The 12,545-nt window shown below is 41.7% G+C and overlaps 1 protein-coding gene across 3 annotated transcripts in view; it reads right to left on the reverse strand.

The window, feature by feature from the left end:
- unc13c (unc-13 homolog C (C. elegans)) overlaps nucleotides 1-12,545 on the reverse strand; it is a 582,280-nt gene that overhangs the window by 558,108 nt on the left and 11,627 nt on the right. The window lies entirely within an intron of this gene.

Here is a 12,545-nt window from a genome sequence, read left to right on the forward strand (position 1 = left end):
CCTGACTAATGCATCTAACCTACATATCACTGAACATTGTGGGCAATTTAGTCCAGCCAATGCACCAAACCTGCACATCTTTGGATTGTGAGAGGAAACTGGAGCATCAGAAGGAGACCCAAGCAGACACGGGGAGAATGTGTAAACTCCACACAGACAGTCACCTGGTCCTTGGCGCTGTGAGGAAGCAGTGCTAACCACTGAGCCACCGGGCCACTAGATTTTGAAATAGTGACATGATGGCTTTCATCCGTGTGTGTGTATGAGAGAGGGAGTGTTTTTCTGGAACGGTGATGCAAATTTCATGCATCTAGAGCATTTTACAATCAACCAAAGCAAACATTGAAAAGCATTGACTTGCTTTCAGTTTAAAAAGAATCAGGATTGTTTTGCTGAGTAAAAAAAACTGGAAACCTTTTGGTTTTCAGTTCAAGCAAATTTTGAAGGAGGTTAAACATAAGAATGAAGTCTCTCCTGGAGAAAGGAGTTGTTTCAGAACAAATAGGAAATAGGCTACCTCAGTGCAGAGGTTTTAGTTTGAAAGCACCTAATCGAAAGTGATTAATTAGAAGCCTGAAGGTGTTTTACAAAGCGATGGAAGTGTAAGCTCAACTGCGAGCCTTTTCCTTAATTATTCACACTAGCTGCCAAGACTTGGAGTTGAATGCAACAGTAAAGTCAAACCAATGGATGTGATAGACAAGGGAACTCCCTCTGATGTTTGTTTTCTATAGAGTGATGGTGTTGGTATAGATGGGATTGTACTTTTACTATTTGTTTCAAAAACTTCCAAGTTGTGTTGTGTGTAAATAGCTTGGTATATTCCATTTTATCCTCATTTGTTTTGTCCATTAACTGTCTGTTTCAATGTTAAAACCAAATCTGCAGCATTGCATGCTTTTGTGTCCCAATGAAAGACTACCTCATTAAACTAAAAAATCTATGAAGTCACATTTCAGTCTGGGATCTGACTTGTCCAATCATAATATCAGCTGCAATTACAACAAATACTCTATACTCAACTTCATGGTGCTAAAACATCACCAATAAAACAAACGCAGGTCAATCTTAAAAGGGCGAAGTGCCATGGTCTACTTTCATACAACACTGAGCAAGTGTTATTGTCAGAGGAGAATCCTGTTTTGCTTCTCAGGGAGACATCAAGCAAACAGTCAGAATGCAAACAGGTTGAAGCACCATGAAGAAACTGATGCATCAGCACTTGTGGTATAGGCATCTGCAAGACCATCACATGACTTGGCATAAATAGGCAAACAGACTCTTCATTCCCCAGACACTCAATGTGATGAAATAGACTGTTGCTTGCTACTGAGGGTAGAACTAAGGCTTTGGAGTACCCATCCCAACAGAGAATCAGATGAAAATATACTAACTACCCAGACGATTCATGTTTGCTTGCAATTTATTTTGAATGGTTTTACAGATGTTTTCCTTGAGCTTTTCTTTCATTTTGAGTGTTGCTGACAACACTGAGATTAGTTGTTCCATCCCTAGCAATGTTCCCTTCAATATCCGATTGCTGTGCTTGGTTGACTAGCGACACGAGGTGGTCCCTTTAAAGACGGTTCTCAGCCGTTATTTGTATGTGGTTCTAATTGTTTCATGCACAGCACAATCTCAACTGCTGCACAGCCACACTGCTTAAAGGAAAGAATGTCCTCGTCATCAGAGAAGGTAAACTCGAGCGTTCTTCCTGAACCAACACAGGCCATGTAGCAAAGTTATACACTCAAAAACGGTTCTTGACTCAGCAACAATATAGGAATAGTGATTTTTTTAAAATTCTGTCAGGGGATGTGACCTTCTCTGACTCAGACAGCATTATATGCCCATCTCTAATTGCCCTCGAGAAGGCAGTAGTGACCTGCTTTCTCAAACCATTGTGGTCCAAGTCAGGATGGTGTCTGATATAGAGGCAAGTTTGAAGATGATGGATTTTCCCGTGCACCATCTACCCTTACCCTGTGAGCTGAGGAAGGACATAAGTTTTGGGACTACCACTGAAGGAAGTTTAGAGAGATGTTCCAATATAAATCACTTGGACTACACTCATTGCTGCCACATTAAACAAGTGTTAAAGGGGCAATGTCCAGGAGAGTGCACAAATTATTCCTTTATTTTTCTAGTTCATATTAAAAATGACTTTAATGTTAACTATTACCTTTTTTTCTTTTTCTATGAAGGCTATGCATTCATTTTTTAAACTTTGTTTCCTTTACTACGTTGTGCCCAGGTGTTTTTGTATCTAAGTACCCTTGTATTTAAGATGGCACTGTGTGTGGCAACATTATACATTTTTCATTGTACTCCTGTACTTGAGTACATGTGACAATAAAATCTAAATCTAGACTTGCCAATCAAGCAAATTTCTTTTCCCTGGAGGGTGGCGAGCTTCTTGACTGTTGTTGCACCCATACCTGCCCTGCCAGCACAATGAAGGCCTTAAAAGCAAATAAGGCTTTTCTCTATTGGTTTAAATCTTCATTCATCAGATGCGATCATCATTTGCCAAGCCAGCATTTATTGCTGTGCCTAGTTACAGTCAAGAGTGACCCACTTGTTGGATCTGGAATCACATGTCAACCCCACACCAGGTATGGGCAGCTAATTTCCTTCTCTTTTTGGGCGGCACGGTGGCACAGTGGTTAGCACTGCTGCCTCACAGCGCCAGAGACCCGGGTTCAATTCCCGACTCAGGCGACTGTCTGTGTGGAGTTTGCACATTCTCCCCGTGTCTGCGTGGGTTTCCTCCGGGTGCTCCGGTTTCCTCCCACAGTCACAAAGATGTGCGGGTCAGGTGAATTGGCCATGCTAAATTGCCCGTAGTGTTAGGTTAAAAGGGGTAAATGTAGGGGTATGGGTGGGTTGCGCTTCGGCGGGTCGGTGTGGACTTGTTGGGCCGAAGGGCCTGTTTCCACACTGTAAGTAATCTAATCTAATCTAAAGACCAGAGAACCTGTTGGATTTTTACAACAATTGACAGTGGTAATGCAATCACCATTTGACTACCTTTTTAATTCCAGATTATTTTTTTATTGAACTCAAACTTCACAATCTATCATTCAAACTCACATGCCAGCATTATGGATTACTGATCCAATGACAACAGCACCACATCACCACCTCCACAGCTACTACACGACAGAATTTGTGAGAATTCAGACATTTTTGGGACTTAGCAAGAGAATGACCAGCTTCTGAGGTGATCACAAAGAACTTTGTGTGGTTATTCCAGTTGAGTTTCCAGTTTCTAGTGACCTGAGGACATGGCTAGTGGATGATCCAGGAATGGTGATGCTGTTGAACGTCGAAGGAAAGCTGTCTTGTTTGAGATGGTCAATGCCATACATTGTGCTCGCCACGGATGTTATCAGTCCAAGGAGAAAGTGAGGACTGCAGATGCTGGAGATCAGAGCTGAAAAATGTGTTGAGGAAAAGCACAGCAGGTCAGGCAGCATTCAAGGAGCAGGAGAATCGACATTTCGGGCATAAGCCATTCTTCAGGAATGAGGAGGGTTTGCCAAACAGGCTAAGTTAAAAGGTAGGGAGGAGGGACTTGGTGGAGGGGCGTTGGGAATGCGATAGGTGGAAGGACGTTAAGGTGAGGGTGATAGGCCGGAGAGGGGGTGGGGGCGGAGAGGTCGGGAAGAAGATTGCAGGTCAAGAAGGTGGTGCTGAGTCCGAGAGTTGGGATTGAGATAAGGTGGGGGGAGGGGAAATGAGAAAGTGGAGAAATCTGCATTCATCCCTTGTGGTTGGAGGGCTCCTAGGCGGAAGATGAGGCGCTCTTCCTCCAGGCGTCGTGTTGCCATGGTCTGGCAATGGAGGCAGCCAAGGACCTGCATGTCCTTGGCGGAACGTTTCAGAGAACACCTCTGGGATACCTGCACCAACCAACCCAACTCCCCCTCCCACTCCGCCAAGGACATGCAGGTCCTTGGCCTCCTCCATCGCCAGACCATGGCAACACGACGCCTGGAGGAAGAGCGCCTCATCTTCCACCTAGGAACCCTCCAACCACAAGGGATGAATGCAGATTTCTCAGCTTTCTCATTTCCCCTTCCCCCCACCTTATCTCAGTCCCAACCCTCAGACTCAGCACCGCCTTCTTGATCTGCAATCTTCTTCCCAACCTCTCCAGCCTATCACCGTTACTTTAACCTCCTTCCGCCTATCGCATTCCCAACGCCCCTCCCCCAAGTCCCTCCTCCCTACCTTTTATCTTAGCCTGCTTGGCACACCTTCCTCATTCCTGAAGAAGGCCATATGCCCGAAACTTCGATTCTCCTGCTCCTTGGATGCTGCCTGACCTGCTGCGCTTTTCCAGCAACACATTTTTCAGCTTTATCAGTCCAAGCCTGGAAGTTGTCCAGGTCGAGTTGCATGCACGTATTGACCAATCATAAAAAAAGCCAAACATTGTTAATTACAGAATGACGAGTTCCACTTCCAACCTTATACACGGAGGAAGAATCCTTATGAAACAGCTAAAGGTAGTTAGTCCTAGGACCCTATTTGAATGAACTCCTACAAAGATATCGTACGATTAAGTGGTTAGTTTTTTAAGACTCATATTCCTTTGCATGAAATATGGCAAATTTCCCCCAATCCCTAATGACTTCAGTTATGAGTGCTCCTTGGTGACACACTCGAATGATTGGTACCTTTGTATGAAATGCAATCACTGTCACCCCAACTCGGGAGGTCACTATCTGGTCATGTTTAGCCTGTGATTGTTTGAGAGCCAAATGGACCCACTGCAACCGAGACTAAGCAGAGAATGGGTTAGTGGTGATAACAATGTTCATGACCCTTTCCATCACTTTGCTTATGAAAGAAAGTTGGGTCAGTAACCAATTCTCTCGATTCAGTTTGAACACAGCCCACCGGAATAACTTTCAACATGATCAGGTAGAAGCTGATGGTGTACCTGTACCAAAGCAACTTAGGTAGGAACATGACTAGCTCTAGAACCATGGTCTTTAGTGAAGTTGACAGAGCCGTATGAGGGCCAGTAGACTTTGCTGTTGCAAGGCCAATGTATATGGAGGAAATTGAATTGGCTGGGAAGCTGCCTCTCTGGTTCCCTCTGTTGTTCAACTCCTGGCCACAGGTAAATGCAATCCTGCTCCATCTACTTATAGGGTCTGTTTCCATGATGTATGACTCTTCAGTCCAACCAATCTACACCGACTAAGCTAGTCCCACCTGCCTGCACTTGGCCCATATCCCTCCAAACCTTTCCTACTCATGAAAATATCCAAAATGTCTTTTTAATGTTGTAACTCTACCCACATCCATCACTTCCTATGGCAGTTCATTCCACACACGAACCACTCTGTGTTAAAATGTTTTCTCTCAAGTCCTTTTTAAATCTCTCTCCTCTCACCTTAAAAGTATGTCACCTAGTTTTGAACTCTCCCATCCTGGCAAAAAGACTCTTGTCATTCACCTTTATATGCCCTTCATGTTTTTATAATCCTCTATAAAGGTTATCCCAAACCCCTATGCTCCAGTGAAAAATGTCCCAGCCCACCCAGACTATTTTTAAATCAAACTCTATTCCTGGCAACATCCTGGTAAATCTTTAATGGACTCCTCTCCAGTTTAATAATAACGGCCGGGGGACCAGAACTGCACATACTCAAGAAGAGGCCTTATAAATGTCTGTACAACCTCAACATACTGACCCAACTCCTATATTCTAAGGTCTGAGCAATGAAGGCAAGTGTGCTGATCCTTCACAAGGCCTCTTGTGCTACAGTAGTAGTATCCCTAACTCTGAAAAAGGACACCCAGGTTCAAGCCCCACAATTATGACATAGCATCTCTAAACAGGTTGATTAAAAATATCACAAAAAGATGATCTTTGGATCACAAAGTTAGCTAAGATTCTCCTCTCACCATCATTTACAAGGCTGCTCAATGTTGCCTCTAACAGTTTCTCGGAGGCATATTCATGCTGCTCTTGGTACAAATACCCCAAGCCTGAAATTTAGGCCAATGAGTACATTTTGCACACACTCTGCCATGTTACTTCAGGTTCTGGAGGTATAGAGAATTTTGGATATTATAACAAAGCATCCAATCCTTGTCAAAGGTTATGTTAAACAGCAAAAATGGAGCCGTTGATGCACTGTAGGGACATTTATAATGCGTGTACTTTCCACTAAAATGCAATTTACAAAGACTTTACAGTGATTGCCGACTCAATCCAGAGTGAGATAAAGTAGTGAGTGAGGGAGAATGTGAAGAGGAAGAGAACGTGAGAGTGAGAAAGAGAGAGAGAGAGAGAATGAGCGAGGGACTTATGGAGGTGAGGTCAAGAGAGGGAGAGAGAGAATAAGTGAAAGGAAGAGAAAGGATGAAAGACTGCGTGAAAGAAAACAAAAGAGAGGGAGGGACAGAGAAAGAGTGGAAGAGTGAAGGAAAGAGTGGGAGAGAAAGAGAGAGAAAAAGGCAGTGAGAGCGAGAGAGAGGAAGACAGACAGAGAAAGAGAGAACATACGTCCAATTTTGAGCGTGCAAAAGTTAACTTCTACATTTTCACTGCATTTCCTTCAGTATACTGGGATCTGTTTCTCTTCTGCAGCACTTCACTATTAGAATATTCAGCCTGTTTATTACATATGTGAGAACGATGTAAAAGTTTCAAAATAATATAAACTGATAACTAAAATGATAGGTTTCAATGGTAATAATTTAGGAAGCTTTGTTTTCCAGTTCATATTATCAGTGTACAGGAGACAGAGAGCAAATGATCATGGAGATGAGTGTCAGCAATATGAAACAGTGTACATTTATAGTGGATACTTCAGAGAGATGATTTTCTGAGAGCACTCCCAAGCACAGTGCTTCATCTGTTGGAAATGTATACAGTGGGAAATCACAGATACAATCCTCCATGTTTTCTCCGATTTATATTAATTGCTGGAAAATTTGAGAAGTGTGCTCATGACTTGGAATGTCAGTCTCCTGGCATCAGCATCAGGTAACTACAAAGAAGGTGAGAAAGGTCGGTATTGCAAATATGTATGACACGTTATACTTCATTCCATTCCATAACACATTTCCTGGCATACATCTTGATAAAACTATTGTGTTTATCAGATCAGCAAAAATGTTTTTTTATTCAGTTGTAGAAAGTGTGCGCCGCTGGCTGGGCCAGCATTTATTGCTTGTCCCTTGTTGTCCTTGAGTAAGCTGCCTTCTTAAATCCTTGCAGTACACGTGCTGTGGGTTGACGCTCAATGACTGTCAGGAGGAAATTCCAGGATTGTGATCCAGTGACAGTGAAGGAACGGCGACATTCTTCCAAGTCAGAGTAGCTTGGAGGGGAACTTGCAGCTGGTGGTGTTCCTGTGTATCTGCTGCAGAAGGATGGAAGTGGTTGTGAGTTTTGAAGGTGTTATGTTAGGATCTTTGGTAAAATTCTGCAGTTCATCTTACAGCTAGTACAAGCAGTATGTACTGAGTGTCAGTGATGGAGGGATGGAATGTTTGTGGATGTGATGATAATTAAGTGGACTGCTTCATCCTGGATAGTGTCACTGGAGCTGTATCCATGCAGGCAAGTGGGGAATATTCCATCACATTCCTGACCGGTGTCTCGTAAATAGTGGACAGGCTTTTGGGAATCTGATAGTTGAGTTACTCGCCGCAGTATTCCTAGTCTCTGACCTGCTCTTGGAACTATTGCGTTTATGTGGGAAGTCTAGTTGAGTTTGTGATCAAAGTTAACCCCAAAGATGTTGGTAGTGGGGGAATCCAGTGATGGTAACACCATTGAATATCATATGGGGGGAGGGATGGGTGATTAGACCATCCCTTATTGGAGATGGTTCTTGCCTGGCATTTGTGTGGCCCAAACCTTACTTGCCATCTGGTCAGCCCAAGCCTGGATTTTGTCCAGATCTTGTTGCATTTGAACACGGACCACTTCGATACCAAAGGTGTTGCAAATGGTGCTGAACGTTGTGAAACTATCAGCAAACATCCCCACTCCTGACCTTCTGATGGAGGGAAGATCAATGACGAAGCAGTTGAAGATGGCTGGGCCTAGGACACTATCCTGCAGAGATATCCTGGAGTGGAGATGACTGACCTGCAATAACCACAATCACTTTCCTATGTGCCAGGTATGATTCCAACTAGTGGACAGTTTGCCCTGATACCCATTGGCTCTAGTTTTGCTAGGGCTCCTTCATGCCACCTTTGGTCAAACGTGATCTGAGGAACTTCAGGCGGACTTTGGGATGCAGAGTGGCTGAGCAGAGGTTGATAGCCAAGTTTGGTACCCATGAGCCTGACCTCAACTGGGACCCTGGGTTCATGTCACACTACAGGTGACCCCACTGCACTATACACTCTCACATATACACAAACACACATTCTTACATGCTCACACACTCACATTGACCCTCTCATACACACACTGTCTCTCAAACACACATACACCCCACACACTCTCACCCACATGCACACCCTCTCACAGGTTTATACTCCATCACACTCATGTACACACTCTCCCAAGCATGCACACTCACTTTCTCTCTCTCTCTCTATCTCTCTTCCCCCCTCCCCCTCACATGCACATATAAGACTATTAAGTGAATTTGCATTCGCAGAATTGTATTTACAGATACATTCTATTTTGTTCAAAAAGTGCACAATCTGCAGGCAGTCAATCCATGTGACATTTTATAAATGGATTTTATAAATTCCTGTTTGGGAAATAGAATCAGTCTGACTCAAGATTGGAATACAGACAGATTCTAACCTCACACCTTTAATGCATTGTCTCAGCTGAGATGCCAATTGTTTTTTTTATAAAATCGTAAGTTATCTCAGGAATGAGACTTGAAAAGTTCTGGGATTTACATATTAATGAATTGATACCTGCAACCAATTCTTAAAGATGAAAGATTTAACAGCAATTTAAATGTGTTCAATATATCATTTCAGTTGCATGACACTATGATCTTTTGCTATAAATTGTGTTTAAGATTCTGCCCCACTAGTCAGCTGATGAAGAAGCAGTGCTCTGAAAGCTAGTGCTTACAAATGAACCTTTTGGACTATAACCTGGTGTTGTGTGATTTTTAAACTTTGTCCATTACAGCATTGGAGATTAGTGAAAGCACAACTTGCTGATAAGTAAACAAATCTCCATCAAGGACAAGTTTACCTCAGGAGAAAGGTAAGTGACCAGATTAATTCAGACTTATAATTAGACATTTAAGAAGAAATTTCAGAATACTCAGAAAAATATATATTTCAACTACATTTTTTAAAATGAAGGACTCACTATTTACGATAAACTAAAGTATTTCAGGTAAACGTCAGAGTTAGGGAGAAAGCAAATATAACTGCATAAAGGTGAGTCAAAATTTATTTGTCAGAATAGAAAGAACTCCGGAGAATGACTGAAAGGAGGAAGAAATTAGAAAGTACACCACAACCACCCGATGAAGGAGCAGCGCTCCGAACGCTACTGCTTCCAAATAAACCTGTTGGATTGCAACCTAGTGTTGTGTGATTTTTAACTTTGTCCACTCCAATCCAACACTGGCACCTCCAAATCATGAAGAAATTAGAGTACATGAGGACGCTAAGTACACTAGACGCTAGGGGTAGTAAAAGGAAAGAAAAACAATAAGTAAAAAGTGAGTGTTGGTCCTCTACAGAGTGAGAAAGGAGAGTTCATTGTAGTAATGAGGAAAATGATGATGAAATAAAAAAAACTATTTTTCTTCTGTCTTCACTATAAAGGATATTTCAAAGTCCTGTAATTGCATATAAAAAGAGGGAGCTGGAAGAGAGAGAGGAGCAGAGTGAAATTACAAACACAAGGGAAAGGGGTACTAAGCAAACAGGAACTGTGGGCTGAAAGGTCTCTGGGCCCGGATAACTGTATCGTAGAATCTTGGAAGGAGCAATTAATAAGCTTGTAGATGACTTTGAGCTAATTTTCCAAAATTCATTCAATTTAGGAAAGGTTTAATTGGGATGGAGATGTAAAAAGGAGCAATTCAAGACGAGAGTTTGTTATGTGAAATTAATCATTAAAGAAACTATTGGTACATATTTAAAAACAAAGTAATTGGGAACAGTCAGCATGATTTAATCGAAGGAAAATCATGGTCATCCATTTTTTGAGTCCAGAGAAAGAGGAGCCTGTCAACCTACTGTACTGTCCACAAATTTCCAGAAGTTCTGAAGAAGGGTCACTGGACCTGAAATGTTAACTCTACTTTCTGTCCACAGATGCTGCCAGACTAGCACTTCCTGTTTTTGTTTAAGATTCTGCATGATCGTGACAAGGTGGAACTGAAAGGGATGTTTCTTCCTGTGGATCAGTCCAAATCTTCGATGGGGATGGAGGTGGTATGCAAATTTTGGCATGAGGGCTTGCCAGATCTGGACAGAGATGAAAAAAATGTGTTTTCTCTCTCTCAGAGGATTGAGAGACTTTGGAAATCTCCATCTCAAAAAACAGTGGAGGCAGGATCACTGAATACTTAAGGCAGGGATAGGTAGATTCTTGTTAGGTAATGTAATCAAACATTATAGGAAAACAAAATTTCAAAATGAAAAGACATTATCCTTCATCTTATTGATTGGCAGAACAGGTTCAAGGGGCTGAATGGTCTACTCCTGCTTCAATTTATGTTCAGATATTCTCAGAAAACTGGTGACCATTCATTATTGGCTAAGATTGACACAGTGGCAAGTGTTAATATACTGTGTGAATTGTAAAAAGTGCCCCACTGACTTAGAAGACCATGATGGAACCTTTGAATGTCAACTCTCAGCATACAACAAATCATCAGTTCCATATATAGGATCAACAGAACGACAAGCACAGCAGGTCGGGCAGCATCTGAGGAGCAGGAGAATCGACGTTTCCGGCCAGAGCCCTTCATCAGGAATTTTATTAGTGTTCCCTGATGTAGGCCTCTGGCCTGAAACGTCAATTTTCCTGCTCCTCGGATGCTGCCTGACCTGCTGTGCTTTTCCAGCAACACACTCTCGACACTAAAATATTAGCTGTCTACTCTGGAGGGAAAAATAAAAATTCAAGAGGAAAAGGATAGCTCAGGATAAATCTAAACTTGAGAACAGCACCTCTGAGATGAATAAGTCTTCAGGGGATACCTCTGCCCAGTTAAAAAGAGGAGTGATGAGATAGAAAGTGAAGGAAGCAAGTGGAGGATGAACGACAAGCAACTTTAACAGTGTTCACCTGCAAGACCCACATGTGCAGCGTGTACACAATGTTGTGACTCTGCCTGACAGTTAATCTGCTACAGGTCTGTAAGGTGCACACATAGACGTCAATTGGCTAACTGACTTAATGTTTTAAATAAATTTATCCACAGAGTTAGTCAATACCTGATCAGCAATTGACTGTTAGACCACTATCAACAACATGACACTTTCCCTCTCGCTAGCGAGAGGAAGCTGGAGAGGAAAGCTGTAAGTCAGGATAGTTCCAAGGGGATCAGTGTGTCGGCAAGTTGAAAGAGTTTGCAAGCTATTAAGAGTTTTTATGGTAAATAAAAATACTAAACATGTTTAGCAGAATTATTGGGCTGGTAAGCTCAAGGTAGCCAATTGATTTTTAATGTGAAAGTTATTGATCAGGAATATAAACCACCCTTACTACACTTTCTTAATAGATAATGGTTTCCATTCAGCTTGCTTTCATTTAGCACAACAACTTTGGAAACGTGTTAGGACTACTGGAGAAGGGATAACTGTCTTGAGTTGTACACCTAATCACACTCTTGAAAATAATACATTAAATAATACACAGAATTTTATTTTAGCATTGTATATTTCCTTAAACTTAATACAGTAATCAGATAATATTCTGGGCACTGATAAAGATCAGCTGGAAGCTCATAGGCACTCAATAGGAAATAACTTTATCAAATGCTACATCAAACTGTAGATACCAGAATAGGTATTTCCTGGTAACAACATGAATGGTATTCAAGAACTCTTCAATTTTGCAGCTATAAATATTCTAAAATCTGAGTCCAGATAAAAGGGAAATAACTCATTTTAAAATTTGACTCCATTCTCGCGGTGAGTTAGAAGTAAACTAAATTTACAAAATTTCTTTGAACTTTTACTTTCAAAACTTAAACTTAATAGAAAAAAAACAAGTTCAAAATACCATCAACTGCCCTCAGGCTATCATTAAACTCATGCATGGTTTACACTATATATTGTTTAATTGATTTTGTTTAATCTTCTCATGAAAAAGGACATTTAGAGTTAGCAGTACTTCAGCTATTCCTCATTCCATACATAATCACAGTTCTCATTGCATACATATTTGGTTGCACTTACAGATTCATCAGAATTTGCTGGTCATATTCTTAGCAGACATTTTTGTTTTATTTATTTCCTCTTCGTGGGCCTTCTCCTGGCTCACTCTGCACAGTACCCAGATGGAAAACCAGTTAAAAAAAAAAAGGAACAAATATAGTGAAGGCATTTGGTATGTTTTCCTT

Source organism: Chiloscyllium plagiosum, unplaced genomic scaffold (assembly GCF_037043375.1).
Source record: "Chiloscyllium plagiosum isolate Xiang-an unplaced genomic scaffold, Cpla_swu_hap1 HiC_scaffold_39, whole genome shotgun sequence".
Classification (NCBI taxonomy): Eukaryota; Metazoa; Chordata; class Chondrichthyes; order Orectolobiformes; family Hemiscylliidae; genus Chiloscyllium; species Chiloscyllium plagiosum.